Source organism: Varroa jacobsoni, unplaced genomic scaffold (assembly GCF_002532875.2).
Source record: "Varroa jacobsoni isolate VJ856 unplaced genomic scaffold, vjacob_1.0 scaffold_648, whole genome shotgun sequence".
Classification (NCBI taxonomy): Eukaryota; Metazoa; Arthropoda; class Arachnida; order Mesostigmata; family Varroidae; genus Varroa; species Varroa jacobsoni.
The window spans coordinates 38,359-53,591 of record NW_019213550.1 but is presented as its reverse complement, the minus strand read 5'-3'; the positions used below and the strand labels follow the sequence as shown (position 1 = coordinate 53,591).

The following is a 15,233-nucleotide window of genomic DNA, read 5'->3' as shown; positions in this document are numbered from 1 at the left end:
GGGCAAATTATTCCTGTCGTCATGTGCATTGTTATTAAAGCGGAGTTGTGTACAGTGAGCGGCCAAGTTAGCGAAAACTTGTGGACTACGCTTCGGGTCGGATTCGCAGCTGCTGCCCGATGCTCTAAAGCCTGTAGCGTTTGGGCTCTACCTCCTGGTGTTTGTGAAAATTTCCGAGGTTTGGCCAAATGTATTCGGCTACAAGCCAGCAAGAAATGATCTTCACTCAGTTTGGTGAAGACGGAGCGCTCGCCAGAACGCCTTGAAGGCGCCTATGTTCGACGACGCAGGCAATGCGCTAATTTCCGCCTCTGGCAGCCGAAAGTCACTTCACCAACGTCTTTTTCGTCGCGCCGTTTCCTGAACTCTTTTCACCCTTCAGCGTCGAAATTTTGATAAGGGCAGAGGAGCCAAAGGGATTCAGCAAGACTGAGAGCAAAGGAAATGTCAGCTCAGAAGATGGCTGCTCCACTTTAGCCTTGCTAAGGAATAATAAAAGAATAGAGCAGATTTGGTCCCACATCTTACCTAGTTCAAATTTTCGCGTTTCCAATCCTCTAATAAAATCGACGGCTCCCTCAAAATAATTATTATATCCACGCCTGTCCCTATATCCGCATATTAGCCATTAGACAGTCCTCGTTGTACCCGTTCATGAAGTGCTGACGCTCTAATAGCGATCTCCGGCTTCCTGTCATCAGGCGAACAACGTGACGTCAACGTAGGACCAAGCTTTTCATACTTTGCCGTTCACGACCTGGAGCTCGCCACTAACGCGTGTCTGCACGCCACAATAAACCGCGTTATTTGATTTCTTCTTCCGCTGCCACTGCTGAGAATGTTATTGCTATTTTCCTACTAACATGTAAAAAGGGTAGCAATGAGCCAAAGAAAAGACTTTCAATTGGACCGATATTGCTTTGCGATGCTAGATGGATACCTAGACGCCTTGCAGCCTTCTCGCTTTCTTCTCCGCTTAGCCTTCGTCTGGCACGCAGGCTTGTGTGGGACACTGCTGCTGCTTGTAATGCGGTCGTCGCTATAGCCCTGTAAATACTGTTACCGGTTACTTCATACCCTCAAAAAATCCCTGCAACTATATTTTTTTTCCAATACTGGTTTAAATAGGAACGCTTTTTTGACCATGGCATCGGTACTTGTCTAAGCAATGATTGTACTCATACGACGGGAGACATGAAACTGCCTACACAGATCTAGCCACTGCCCATAAAAAATGGTGCAAGCGACATGGCAGAAAAGCGTCAAGCTAAACTGCGTCACGCAAAAGCCGCCTACCATTATTGATACTGCGATATCGAGGCATGGCATAAGCAGGAACTTATACGGTCTGATTCTTTCCAACAAATTAAACTTGATAAAGTAAGTAGAATTTGAGCTCAAAACGGAAGCTTTAATGTAAAAATCAACTCTTCTATGAAGCTAGGTACCACTACGCGTACACGTCGCGACAGCGTTTTATTAGTTCGAAGCGTGAAGTGTGCTGAAGTTGTAGGGCGTATTCGGCGCTCAGTGAGTTATCAAATACTATAAATATTCGATCTGTCATAAATATATTCTACTTCATAGCAGTTTTAAAGAGAGTTTAGCATGGAATTTTATCATATAAAACTCTACACACTTTTAGGCTCATTGATCACTTCTACGTTTTGTACATGTTTAAACTATTACACATTAAGGAGAATATAATAAGAGATAATACAGCATATCAAACACTTTGTCGTTCGACCTGGGATGTTCTCGTTGTTAAGCATCTGCATATATTTCCACGACTGCTGCGGTGCGTATAGCCAGCGAAAAAGAGGGATCGGCTTATTCCCAGGATCTCCTGCTCTTTACGTATACGACCTGCCGATTTTTGGTGGAGGCTGTCGCGTATAGAAAAGAGTGGAGCAATTTAGGGGTAAGTTGTTTTTCTTTCTCTTTCCTCTGAGAAGGCTTGCTAAGCCTTCCCTTCTTTTTTCGTTTTACAGAATGTATGTGTTATCGTGCTTTACAGGTAGGGGAACATGACGCTTTATACCGTTTCGACAAGTTTTGTCCCTCCATCGACCTTGATTTTCTCAACAGGGACACAGCGTGCCGTTTTTCTAAAGCTACCTCTATTTCGGTCTGTCTCTTTCGACAGCAACAGTAGCAGCAATGCAGCTACCACTGATAACCCTGTAGCCATCGCCAATGTAGTTGCTGGAACTTACACATAAGTTCGGCAACACTATAAATGCTAAGTGGCCGCAGAAATAAAAACAACAAAAAAAAGCTATGCAATTCGTCCACCTCACCGAGCGCAGAGCTACTAAGACCGCTTCTCTTTTGCAAACCTTTTGATGCATCGCGAGTGAGCGGTAGAAATGCGCAGGACTTCGGACAACACGCACCAGCAACCCGACTCAGTTTCTCATGGCTGATACTGGAACTTTCAACGAGGAGAACAAGGCAAAAACACTAAGTCGACCCCAGAAGAGCGGAATTGCAGCTATTAAGCTATGAGAAGCGGATGGTGCCGTCTGAAAACGCTTCTTGTATTCTTCTTGTTCTCGTTCAGCCTCACAGTTTTTGCTCTTTTGCCCTACTCTGTCATTCTTGTTCACTTTTTAGGCTCCCTTCGGTTACTTTAGGACAGCCAGAAATAAATCGCGTTCAGCGTCTTAGTCAGACAATAAATCATTGGCATAAACGCGTAGGCGCCTGTATACATACGAGCAAAAGTACGCACCTTACGGTTATATACAATTGTACACACCGGGCCATTGTTGTTGTCACTGTTGTAACGCGTGCACCACCGTGAACGAATTTTTCTCGTTACAATTTCATCGGGCACGTATCTTTGACGTCGACGACATGTACTGCTGTACATAGTATGAAATATCCACAGAAATATCGTCCATTTCGTATATATTACCATGTAGTTGAATGTACATATGTATCTGTATACTACAAACTAGCGCAGGTTAATACGAGGTACGGATATGGTAGATTACGATATAAGTACATCGTTACACGTTCTCCGTCGCATCACTGCGAAACAGAACAACAAGTGCTCCTCTAATAGTAGCTTCGAAGATGGTACTCTTATCCTTTGCGCTTTTGACATCGTATAAATTTGCTGGTCTTCTGAAGAAATGATATGTAGTGATGCAATGCTACATGTTAGGCAACGAGAAATAAACTTCATATCTACATCTGCCCGTAGATCTAATTTTCGAGCGTTAACTAACTTCAACAAATCATCACAGTAGCTCGTAATCTGCTTTTTAGTAGCTCCATCAAAACTGCTTTCTGCCTTACGTTGGTGGTGTTCGTGGACAGTCGGTAATCGTTTAAAGTAAAAATTGTGTTTACAGCACCTTTGACGTGAACCCGTCGGAGATAACCCTGTTACCATCTACGTATCAGACGCATATGTTGGTCTGTATATCCATTATATCTCGCTGAATTTTCAGCCACAACATGCGATATTTCCTATAAATCTTATTTTTTTTCGATTTTTACTACTAATACGTATACCAGATACCTTATAACCCTGAAATAAACGCCTACCGGTTTACCTATCACCTGCAATTCGACAAAGATGACCATGTATGCCGTCCGATACAGCTGACTGTATTTGTTGCTTCTCGTGCGCTGCGTGTCGAAATTAGTCTGCTCCACGTATGAGCTACTGGCAGTTCGTAAAATATCTGCAAAATGTACGTATGAATTTGTGTTAAATACCTAGAGAATAGGTAGGGCCGAATATGTTCCTTGCCGGCAACCTGTCTGCGATCCGACAAGGTGATTCGAGCTCTCGTAAAATTTTCGAGTTTAAGATAAGCCGCACGCGGCAGTGACCGCAAGAGTTGTGACACATATCATTGGCCCGTTCTCGTGAGAGACTACAACTTGCTTGCAGTCAGAAGAGCAGAATGGTACACAATGCAGCACATTTCAGCGTTATCTAGCCGCCTGGTCAGCAGCAGCATCAGGGGGCGCTAGAAGACTCATAGACTTACAGGCATTGCCAGACCCGAGGGTACTACTACATATTCCCTGCGACAAAGAAATAGGATGGCGGATGCATGATAGGTTTAATTGACCAGGACACGACAAGTGCCGAACACTTCGCCGGTGAGTGAAATCGAGCTAGGAGGCACCAGCAAGACTAAAAAGCTCCCAACATACGAAAGAGAATGAAGAGATGACGCGAGAAAGGGCAAGAAGAAAGGGGAAATGTAAACAGTTGCTGCGTTATAAGGGAAGACGGCGATATACTGCAGAGCTACGCGGCGTGAGAATAAGATGAAGGAAGCACAAGGTTCGCTAGAGGCATTCGAGGGTAATTTTGCGCGCAGTTCGAGGGTTTTTGGGCAACTTCCGTGAACCGGCATTTGCCAAAGACAGTGGAAGGGAGGTATGCACTGACGAGACTCAGCAAACAGTATTATGCGTTACCCAAGCAGCTTCTGCATAGACAATATCGCACAGTTTTCAACTTAGCATCTCTCGTGCGGACAACACTCGTCCATCACTTCAGCTGCCTGTCTCCTTTTTTCTGTGATGCTTTATTGTCCTTTTCTCTTTTTGTCCGAGCAACTCGCAGATGATTGTTTATTTTATATGTAAGTCGCAATGCAAACATGCCGGTACCGTTCAAAATCATAGCGTAAGAGAAGAGAAAAGTCCAAAATGACCATGCGCTCCCATTGGTTGGTAAGTTGTCAAACTTAGCCTATATTTTTACAAAATCGACTCAGTTGATTTCAACCTATCTATAGGACTCTCGCGTCCACTCTCGTTGTGGATAACAGGGCAAAATTAGCGATCCATGTAAAACTAGGACAGGCATCTCAAAGCAAAAAACGCTTGAAGAGGAAACCGCGAAGAAACACATTAGTTCTGAAAATAATCAAAGTCAAACACCTCTAGAGTTGACCTAAAGATATTGTTCCCTTAGTATGTTTACATAATCCGCTTTTACAAATACGTACTTGGTTTACCTATAGGTCAATGCCAAAAAGCCATTTCTATGGAAAATTAGTTCATGGTAATCAGCCAAAGGTCTACGGAAATTCGCTTAATAGCTTCTTGCTCAAATTCCTGACGTAACTTGCAAACTTTAATGACAACCCACAGCAAAAGCTATTTCTATACCACTATTAGACTGATCCAAAAAAGAGGCATTGCTGGTATCGCATATGACACATAAGTAATTTTCTCTTCCTGTTTCAACTAGAAAGTTAACCGGAAATCGATGAAGTACAGCCAAAATAAACAATCATTTGCTACTATTGAAGACTTGTATCTCGATCTATCTATTAGTGTAAACCGACGGAAACTGCAAATAGAAGATAAATGCCATTGAAGCTTCTATGTTACTTACAAGTAGTGCCCTTACGGCCTTTTACCCTTTTTCACTTGTCTCGGGCGTCTTGTGAAGCGAACCAGGCCTCTTTACCATTGTGCAAGTCGAATGATGGCTAGCACGAATAACCGCGACTGGTAAAACAACCTAGGGAACATTTAGGCGACTGACCCCAATTGATATCCCAAGATATAGCAAATATATAAGGAACTATGGCCGATTTTTCTGCAATCTATTACATGTGTCTATCTTTAGGGGTAGGCACTGTTTGCCCCACTACTTTTTTCTTTTCCTCTTCTACGGCCCGATCAACCTTCTTACATGTACCTTAAGTGTGGTTATCAGCCTAGAACCCATAAAAGAAGTGGTCTTACGGAAGGCAAGTGAACGGTTAGCTTACACCTTCCGCGATACTTTTTCTGCCTTTGAGGTGATTTTAGCGGCGACATTAGCGTGAAATATATACAAACACCCTCGCTTTAATATATCCAAGAACACGCATGATCGCTATGGACAAATGAAAAATTGGCAAAAGTAAATCGCAGCTCGAAATTGTGCGACCATATTCCTTTACAGGGGAATTCAACTTTATTACCTGTGCATGCTCATATTATAGCGAATGTAAAAGAAAATAAGGAGCTAAAGAGATGGGTGTCAGATCAATACATTAATATTATGGTACGATTAGCCAAAGAAAGTTATCAATAAGAAGCCCGGTTCTTATTGGCCAAAAACCGATCCGTGATCAGGACTGCGGCGACACGTTTGTCTGCCCTTATCCTTCGAGTTTTTCGTCCGGTACCGCTCTTAGGCATTCCATCAAGTGGCTGGACCTAGCACGAAACAAAGTGTGTCTATGCCCTCCTAACGTAGACCACAATGTGTCCCTGAAATTGGCACGAAAATACGTTACTCACTGAGCTATCTTGTCTGCTCGCCCACTATTTGCAGACCAAATTTCAAAGCAGTCGAATATGCGCTTTGTACTTTACAGATGTACTTGGATAAGTTACATTAAACTTTATTTTGCTTTTTCACAGAATAAGAGTAGGGTCCCGAAGAGCGAATCACGTGTTGTGTCGAGAACGAAATTAAGTGCTAACAGGCACTGCCTACGGCTTTTCAAGACCAGGCTAAGGGTTAATATCGAAAGTAGAAGTGATACTTATAGTTTGGCAATGAAGCAGAGGGTCTTCAACACAACCGTCAAATTTCCATGACGCATTACATCGAATACGGAAGAGAACGTAGAGAAAAACAACTTACTCTGGAGGATTATCAAATCACTCTTACGGAGCTCACGGGAAAGTTGAACACCTTACAAGAATCATGACGGACTATCTTGAAGGATAATTTGGAAAAACCGGATTTGCCCTAATGCGTCTGTATAGGCAACAGGATGTGCACGTACGATTATGACACAAAGGCGAAGCACAATAATCTGGGTATCTGGGCAAGGCACGCTGCGAGATCTAAGTCTCAAAACGAGCTTCTTTCAACTGCCCGTCTTTCGACTACCATGGAATTGTGCATAATGAAGTTATAATGGCTTATCTGTTACTAAAGAGTATTACTAAGACGTTTACGTAATATTGTTCGTCAAACATCCTGGAAGAAAAAAAGCAACCAAGACGCACCTGCTCTGATCCTGGCAGGGATTACTTTAATGAACTGAACAGAAATTTTGATATTTAAGGAGCACACAATTAGTACAAGGTCAAATTCTTTATGTTTTTTTTAATCTAGCAGAAGCAGAAAAAATATTAAAAGGTTAACGTTGGAATCAACTTCATGAAAAGTCTTCTATTAAATTCTGCTGAACGTGTAATAGCACATTAAGCTATTAAAGTCATGCTGCAATTAGCAGTACGAATAGGGAATTTTTGTCACAAGAAAACACAAAAAATAAGCAAAATTTATAGAGATGAGCATCACTTCCGTCATTTCACTTGAAAAGCACTGCATTCAGCTAGCGAGTTACGATCATTAACTGACCATCGACCATTACAATTCCAGTGATTTGCGTCAAGTAAAAATGCTAACGTAAACCGAACGGATAAAAACCGTTCATTTGAGTACCGCCTTTTCCCACTGTATAAAAAGCACTTTGTGCTTATTGAGAGCAACTATTGCACATATATTACATGCTGCGGAAAGATAGGCATCGGATCGAGTAAGCGTGAGCAATCTCTGCACAACGACTTCGTGGATTATAGGAGGTTAAGACAAAGATGCTTCAGTAATAGTATCACTAGTAAAAGTTGGTCTTAGCGGCGGTACTAATTAAGTGAATGACTGAACCACTCGTCATCCTAGCGGTTGCAAAGTGAAAGAATTTGGTGGGTAAGAACGGGCAGGAAATAATCTATGTGCAAGCGAGTAACACAAAGCACTAAACAGATGGGCAGTACCCAGCGATCTACGTAGTATGTTAACGACTATATATATATATATATGGCCTATTAAATATCAACCTTTGGCCTTTTTCAGCCTCAGACACACATGTTTCGACGAACACTGCTAGATCGCTGGCACTGTTTTGTCACTTGCTCGCCCAGCTGCTCAGTGCTCGATTGCGAATCTACTTGGACGCGTACAACGGGCAATAGTCGGAGACGAAAACTCATTGTTGCCCTAAACTACAGTGTGAACCAACATTGGCTTCGGTACGCTGTGCACTGAGGGAGTAAGGCTGTATAGCAAACAAGTTACAGATCCAATGGTATCTTGAGGTTGCCAGGAAAGGGCAAATAATACTAAATTCAAATAGTCCGAGCTGAAGGTTGCGATAAGCGGTTTTACCGAGGACTGAGTGAGAGAGGAGTGGCAATAGCGCTACTCTTATTCCTCTTAAAACGGGATGAGCCATCGCCGAACGGTCCCGTCACGCCGCGACCACATATAGAGAAACAAGCAAACACGATTAATAATACACGGGGATGCGGGTGATCGTTCCGTAAGTCGAGCATCTTAAGACCTTGCGAAGAATAACTCCAAAGAGCTCCTGTAAAAAATGAAAATATTTTACATTTTCTAGTTTTCTAAGAATTTCCTAGTTGCAAATGGCACTCCAGAACTTGAGTATGCAATAACATGAACTTGAACGTCGATATTGTTGCACAGTATTTTTTTGAAACAAGAGCTATTAAAAAAGTATTAACAGATCGATAATGACGAACGTGGGTTGCATTGGTTCGCAGAATATTTCTTTTCATTTTGTCCATGGTTCACAGTGTTTTACTATACAACATCAATTTAAATCATATACGTGGTACAACAACACTGGGGTTCGAGTATAGCAAACAAAACCCTCGCTGAGCAACCTATTTTTTACGTTTCGTTTGCATTTACCATATGATCCCCTTCGAATGCCCCCTATTATTTCGACTGATATAGGCTCTTTTCAAGTAGACAGCTTACGGCCTCGGCTGAAAAGGATTCGACAATACTAGCTATTGATAACGTAGCTAATGATAGCTATCCTATCTCAATCCTAAACCAAGCCACAAAACAACCACAAACTTAGCTGAGGAGTAGGTAAATGATGACGCATGGCCGACCAAAGCTCAACAAGTTATTAAAACAGGCGAGAAAGTACGTCAGCCGATTAAGGGGCCAACGGGGAAGAGCTAATTGTGATAGTCCGTTGTTACTAAAGAAATAACGAAAGGGGCGTGGACGTTGCCAGGAAGAACCGTACGATCCGTCAGAGAGCTAGCAAACTGAGACGAAAATAATATTTACAACGTCCGATTTCTAGATGCGTAAAGAACGTACACCACCTATAAATAAAAAAAAAAACACTAGAAGCGAAATGAGAGAGCAACCTGGTGCCGTTAGTACTTTTGGGCATAAATGACTCATTTTACAATAAAGAGATGGAGAGGGTGATGCTCTGAAGAGAGACAACAAATTAGGGATTTCTTAGGTATTCTATCACATGGCTCATTCACAGGGCACAAGACAAAATACGTCAAAGTGCGAGTTTAAAGCCCGGCCATCATGTATTCCTCATATTTAACAGGAAAACCACGCCATTACAAGAAGAAGTACTAAAATCCAATGCGGCCGAACTCGAAACCTAGGCGGCGAGATTTGCTGCGATATAATCGGCAAAATTTGACCATTTGTTTAAGCTCATAATGGAGTCACTAACTATTTCCTTATTGATAACTATAAAGTACGCACTTAACTTCTGAAGTTAAATGACCAACATAATATTGTTCCTAGAATTATGCTAGATAATTAAGCTAGAATAAATCAAACAAATGGTTCGTTACCCTACTCTACTAGGCTATAGTAAGATTTCGAGGCATTTGTGAAGAAAACTAGAGACTTCTATTACCTATGGACAATATAAGCCATTTAAACCAGGTGGAAATTACGTCCTGAAGCCCTGAACCCAGCAATTAGCACGGCAGAGCAATTTCGAGCCGTTTGGAAATTAATTGCCGAGGATCGACTGTTGATTGTAGATCAAGAACAGATAAGTAGACAACGAAGAAAAATTCAGCTATGTCTATCGCTAGAAGCGTCGCACCAGATAAAGGACGCCTGTCGAAACACCCTAGAAAACTCGTTGCAATTGGTATGAACGTAGAAAAATGCGTTGGCCAATGTCTTTGAGTGGTATCATAGCATTAATCGGAAACAATTTTGGAACGCAACTACTACGCACCAGTGTAACCTTGTTGGCGCTGGATCCGACTTCGTTACCATTTTGGTTTATTTAGTGTTGAAATTGTTTCGGGAATAACAAGATTAAATATACAAAGCAAAATATAGAAAAAAAAAAAAAAAAAGTCGTTCTATTAAAGCATAGACGCAAGCAGGAACTACTAATGCTATTTCAGTATGATGTCTATAAGCAAATTAAACCGAATCTTTTTTTGTTAGCGAATTTTATCTAGCTGTTTCATGGGGCAATGACTTTTATGCTACAGAGAACTGGAACTAAACCCTATGACGCTTGCAAGGTTTACTTTAATATGTTGCATGTATTCGAAACATTTCGATAAGTTGATCTTAAAACAGGAAGATCTCGAGTAGACAATTTACGAAGACAAAGGGTCAACGTTTGCGCACAAATTTCCGTCCTCTGCCGCTTTCGGAACCGCTTTCGCGGTTTGACGTGTATGTTTGTCCCTTTCAGGCCATCTTTTTGTAACAATGTGGCTTTATTTTTGTCGCCACTATAGCTTCGGCAGGTCTTACGACGTTCTCCGCTTAGCTTAACCGCCCAACCATGCGTCCCCGTGTATAGCAGTTGCAGTTGCGGTTGCTGTTGCTGTTGTCACTGCATAGTGGCATTATGTAATGTGAACTGTAAACGCCTGGTAGCTTATATTGCTGTTTCTGTAAACTGCAGAATATAGGGTATAGGGAGCAAGCGTTGCGCATATACCTCAGATATTCCTAATGCAGCCATGCAGTGAACAAAACTTATATACGCTAAGCGCACATTTGAATTACGAAGGTTGATGATGCGAGTGTATGGACAGTCGATGTTAGTGATGAAAGTTAGAAAAGAACTTCAGTTTTTGATCGCTGTCTCTCTTTTGTTAATCGTTGACTTCTATGGGCAAGGAACTGTGCGCCGTTAACAACCCTTACCTCTGCCCTTCAAATAATATGCCACAAGCCTATTGAAATATGACAGATGGGTCAAAGACCGACTTGAAAGCAACTAGCGAAATAGTTGGGAAAAAACAAAAAACCTTGCCAAAGAAATAACGAACGCGAGTTGATATGTCAAACAATTATGAATCGACGATAAATATAGGGTTACACGTGGCATGACTCTATCTATGTAGATGCTTCGATGTCATCATTTTCCATTCATTCTGTAATAACTTCTAAATTTAATCAACCCAAATGAGAAAAGTGTACCCAAACTACAGAGCGGCTCCAACAAGAAGGAACGATGAGAACAACAAGAAAGAGCTTTCTACGGTTTATATATATTCGGTAATCAGCCGAGAGAGAAATTACAAAGGCGGAATAATAAAGAAAAGTGGACGTTCTTTTTTGAACAATTCAATGTATTTCTACGTAGATATAAATCAGTTTCAACTAAGGATTGAATCATTACCTGAAAATTTGTGTTAGAGGAAAGCACACTTCACTCTGAGATTATTGCGATAAATAGCCGTAGGAAACAGTTACAGAGGAAAGACAGAAGAAGCCGAAGTGCTTACTTTGGATCTGTAGCCTGTAGGCGAACGAGATTGCATTGAAGATGCCACCAGTCAGGTACTCTGTAGATAAAATACAAATCCACACAAGATATGGAGAACGTTTTCCAAGGGAAAAAACAACAATCGCTACTCGTTATCTCTCTTGTTTCTATAACCGAAGAGGTGCAATTAATGGATATCCAGTGACCGTATCGTGATACTGAATGGTCCTTGATATGCCTTATTAGAGAAACTCTATGAAGCACATCCAATTTGTTATTCAGGACTCGTTTACAGTGTGGTAATTGATACTCTAATTAGGTTTGTTTGGAATCTTGAAACACTTTGATTGTACTCACGCAAATTTTCCGAGATCCATAAATAGTCCCATGTACATTTTCAGAATTCAAAACGTCGATTATGGAGATTATTCTTCAGCTAGTAGGAACAGTTCTTTACGACGCTCAAGTTGGACAACACGTCATGGGGGAGTGGCAACTGTCGGCTTGATTTAACATTAGCAAGGAGCGTTGTAAAGAATCATTTTTCAGGGGTTCATTAAGCGTGCAGTGTAAATCGATTACACATATTACTAAATCGCTGTTGCTACTCGAGGCCTAAGCCTTCATGACCTTGAAGGCACTAGCGTCTGTTTGGGATTGCTTATGAACTTTTGCCAGTTCTAGATCAGTACGGGTTTAAATTCGCTGTGGGAAGCAAGGGATGAACGAAAAGCACCCTTCTATGCAGAAAAATACTATGCATGGGTCCGAACAGGCGTTCCATGTCTGTATGCTTTCACCCAGAGAAACGATTTCTGCTGGAGCGCGTTGGGTTAAAATAGTAACCCAACATGCTCCAGCATGTTAAAACTTTTCAAGGAACCGTGCTTATGTGAGAACTTCGTGAAATGCCTGAGTGTGGCGTCGCTGCATCACTTCACGTCCCTGCGCGACTTGTACATGGCTGCTAAACGCACCGAGATATAACTGAGGTCAAGCCATGTGCATAATAAGTCCGGCTTCTGTGTTTGTTGCTGTGCGCAGAGTCACTCGCAAGCTAAAGATCCCATCCCAACCGGATCCAGTGCATTCGCGTCGGACGGAACAAAGAACCATGTCGGATGTGAAGATTTTAATAGTGCCAACTACAGAATTGGGAGGTTCTGAGATGGCTGATATTTGGAGAACGCAACGAGCAGACTGTCGTCTGAACCAAGCAAGGACAGATGCTTCTGAGTACGCGTCCATCAAGGGGCTCCTGTGGCAAGTCTAAAGAAGCATAGTGCTGGCGCGGATTGCGCGAACCCACGTTAGAGCTGCAATCGCACTCCAGGCACATCGGAAAACTGTACAACAGATATTAAAACGCTTCCATATCGGCTCCTGCGTATACTTTCAAATTCGGAAAAGGTGGCTTGGTATTAAGGCTATCTAAATTCATAGTCTAGCTGGCCAAATGAGCGTACCCGAACGTCTACCTCATCCGAAGACACCGGCACTTAGAAAGATGATCGGTTGCACAGACGATCGAGGTACGTACGTACAAGGCTCAACAAAAATGGTTTCAGTAAAAGAAAGGTTCGTTTGAGGCGAATATATTAAACGCCTCAGTGTGGCAGGAAAACCACGAAAATGGTATGGATGATCGGACAGTCTTGCTAAAGCAAACCTTGTTTGACTTTTAAGTGGGTGTCATCGCAGGCCTAGAAGTTTGGCATATAAGAAAGCAATGCTATTTTGAAAGTACAACTAGCTAGCTTAAGAGCGTGAACAATTTTAGGCCGCAGACTGGGATATGTACGTGAATGCCATGACCGAGTTAAGGTGCGTTGTGATAAATCCCAAATATGAAATATTTGAATACAAAGAGCGGATAACTTGTGCCGGTAATCTGAGCCAGTACGGTAGTAGTGCGCATTGCGCCTTAGTATCTATGTTGACACGTGCGATTGGATAGAGCAAGTACACTTAGCTTCCGTCCAGAAGGTCTCGGAAATAGCGTAGGACATTCTCCATTTAGGCCCTCTACAAGTTTCATTCCGTTTATAACCAAGAAAAATGCAGAGGTTCAGTGTAAATAGCTTAAGGTTGGTTTTTAGCTACCGGCTCATTACCGAAGGACGTCGTCATAAAAATCTGCGCTTCCACCTACTTAATCATCATTGTTTTTACCAGCAAAAGAATAGCTAGGCAGAAAAACGGTTGTAGTACCAGGGTTTAAACTTTTTTTGCCTTGCATTCGTTGGTTCTCTAATTCATTCTCAATGTCTTATGGTCTTTGTTAATACGATGAAGGTGGTCAGTGTCACATAAAAATCACAATCAGGTAATGTTTCTAATCTTTTCCGTACATAGAAGCTCCTGTACTAGATGCACATACTACTGGTTTTTCAGGCTGCTACAGCCTTAGCCAAAGACCAATAGAGAACTTGTGAGAAGTCTACAGTGTTTGCCATCTCGACCTCTGTTAATCCTAATTGCGCTAACTGATAGTAATAATAACATTGACGGATTTTGCCCTCAAATATCCACAATGAAACGGTTGGCTATTAAAACCAGCGTATGTGATATTTTAAGGCTTCACAACGCAAACCGTATCTGAAAATACTAATGCATTTATAATGTGTTCTTCACTAGACGGACTTACTGGCATAGCTACATATCGTTTATACAATTAGTTTTATTATTCTGATTCTGTAATGTTACGTTCAGTCAAATGAAAGCAATAGCCCGTCAACACCCCAGGGGGTGATTCCTATACATTTAGCCCCGCTCCGTTATTCATGGCTATGATTATATGACCGTCTATTCTTCCCTTCGAAGATTTAAATATTACTGCAGTTGTAGTTTATTATTAACAAATGTGACTGTCATTCTGATCAGTCAACCCGGGTCTCAGCAGTTCTATCAAGCTAATTTAATCGAATCCATCTTATTGTCCTAGTGACCCCACTGCCCTGATGCGGTTGTCTTGCCACCCTGTTGCGGTAATTGGCTGCATCCAGGCCGACCCATAGCTCCGTTACCCTGTTGCAGCGGTCCTGTTCCTGTTGTGTTGAAATATTGCGCTAGTTGTTGCAATTAGGCCAATGGCTAATTGTCCTAATCTTTTCGTCCTCACACGTCAATTAATTCTTTACGACGCAAAACCCTACTACTTAAAAGAAACAATCCACCTCGATTTTAAAAGTTCTTGTAAGCCCGGTACTCTGTCACACTTGTTTCGCTTTCCAATTAAAGTCAGTCTAACTCCCAATTTCTCGACTCAATTTTTGTAAGAACCCCTATTTAGCATTCTAATAAAAAAAATATATACAAATGTGAAAAAACCGTGCAATTTATGGTGTAAAATTCAACCCCTCCTTAGATAAGATCCCATAAGTAAGCAAACCAATGACAATAATACTAATAATAACAGACTAGAATTTGATCACCTAAGATAATAGATGAACGCATGGTTAACCGAAATGGCTGGATTCAAAAAATTTCTCCTTATCCACAAATATAATCCAAAAAAAATTCCTTCCTTATCCACAAATATATATGCCTATATGTATGTCAAAATATACGTACGCTTAAGTATAAGTCGCTGTTAATAAATTGGCATCAGGTACCATCGTGTTCATGCAGCGGGATCAACAACAGAATTTCAAGTGTTAGACCTTGCAACGCTTGAGTAGCTTGCGCAGTGCCCCT

General features: G+C 41.7%; 1 protein-coding gene across 1 annotated transcript in view; it reads right to left on the bottom strand.

The window, feature by feature from the left end:
- Nucleotides 1-15,233, bottom strand: part of LOC111262326 (dopamine receptor 1) — a 62,226-nt gene that overhangs the window by 41,101 nt on the left and 5,892 nt on the right. The window contains exons 2-3 of the mRNA XM_086969035.1: nucleotides 8,162-8,363; nucleotides 3,559-3,698 (exon numbers count right to left, since the gene is read on the bottom strand). The gene's annotated coding sequence lies outside the window, so the exon portion shown is untranslated. The remainder of the gene's footprint in view (nucleotides 1-3,558; nucleotides 3,699-8,161; nucleotides 8,364-15,233) is intronic.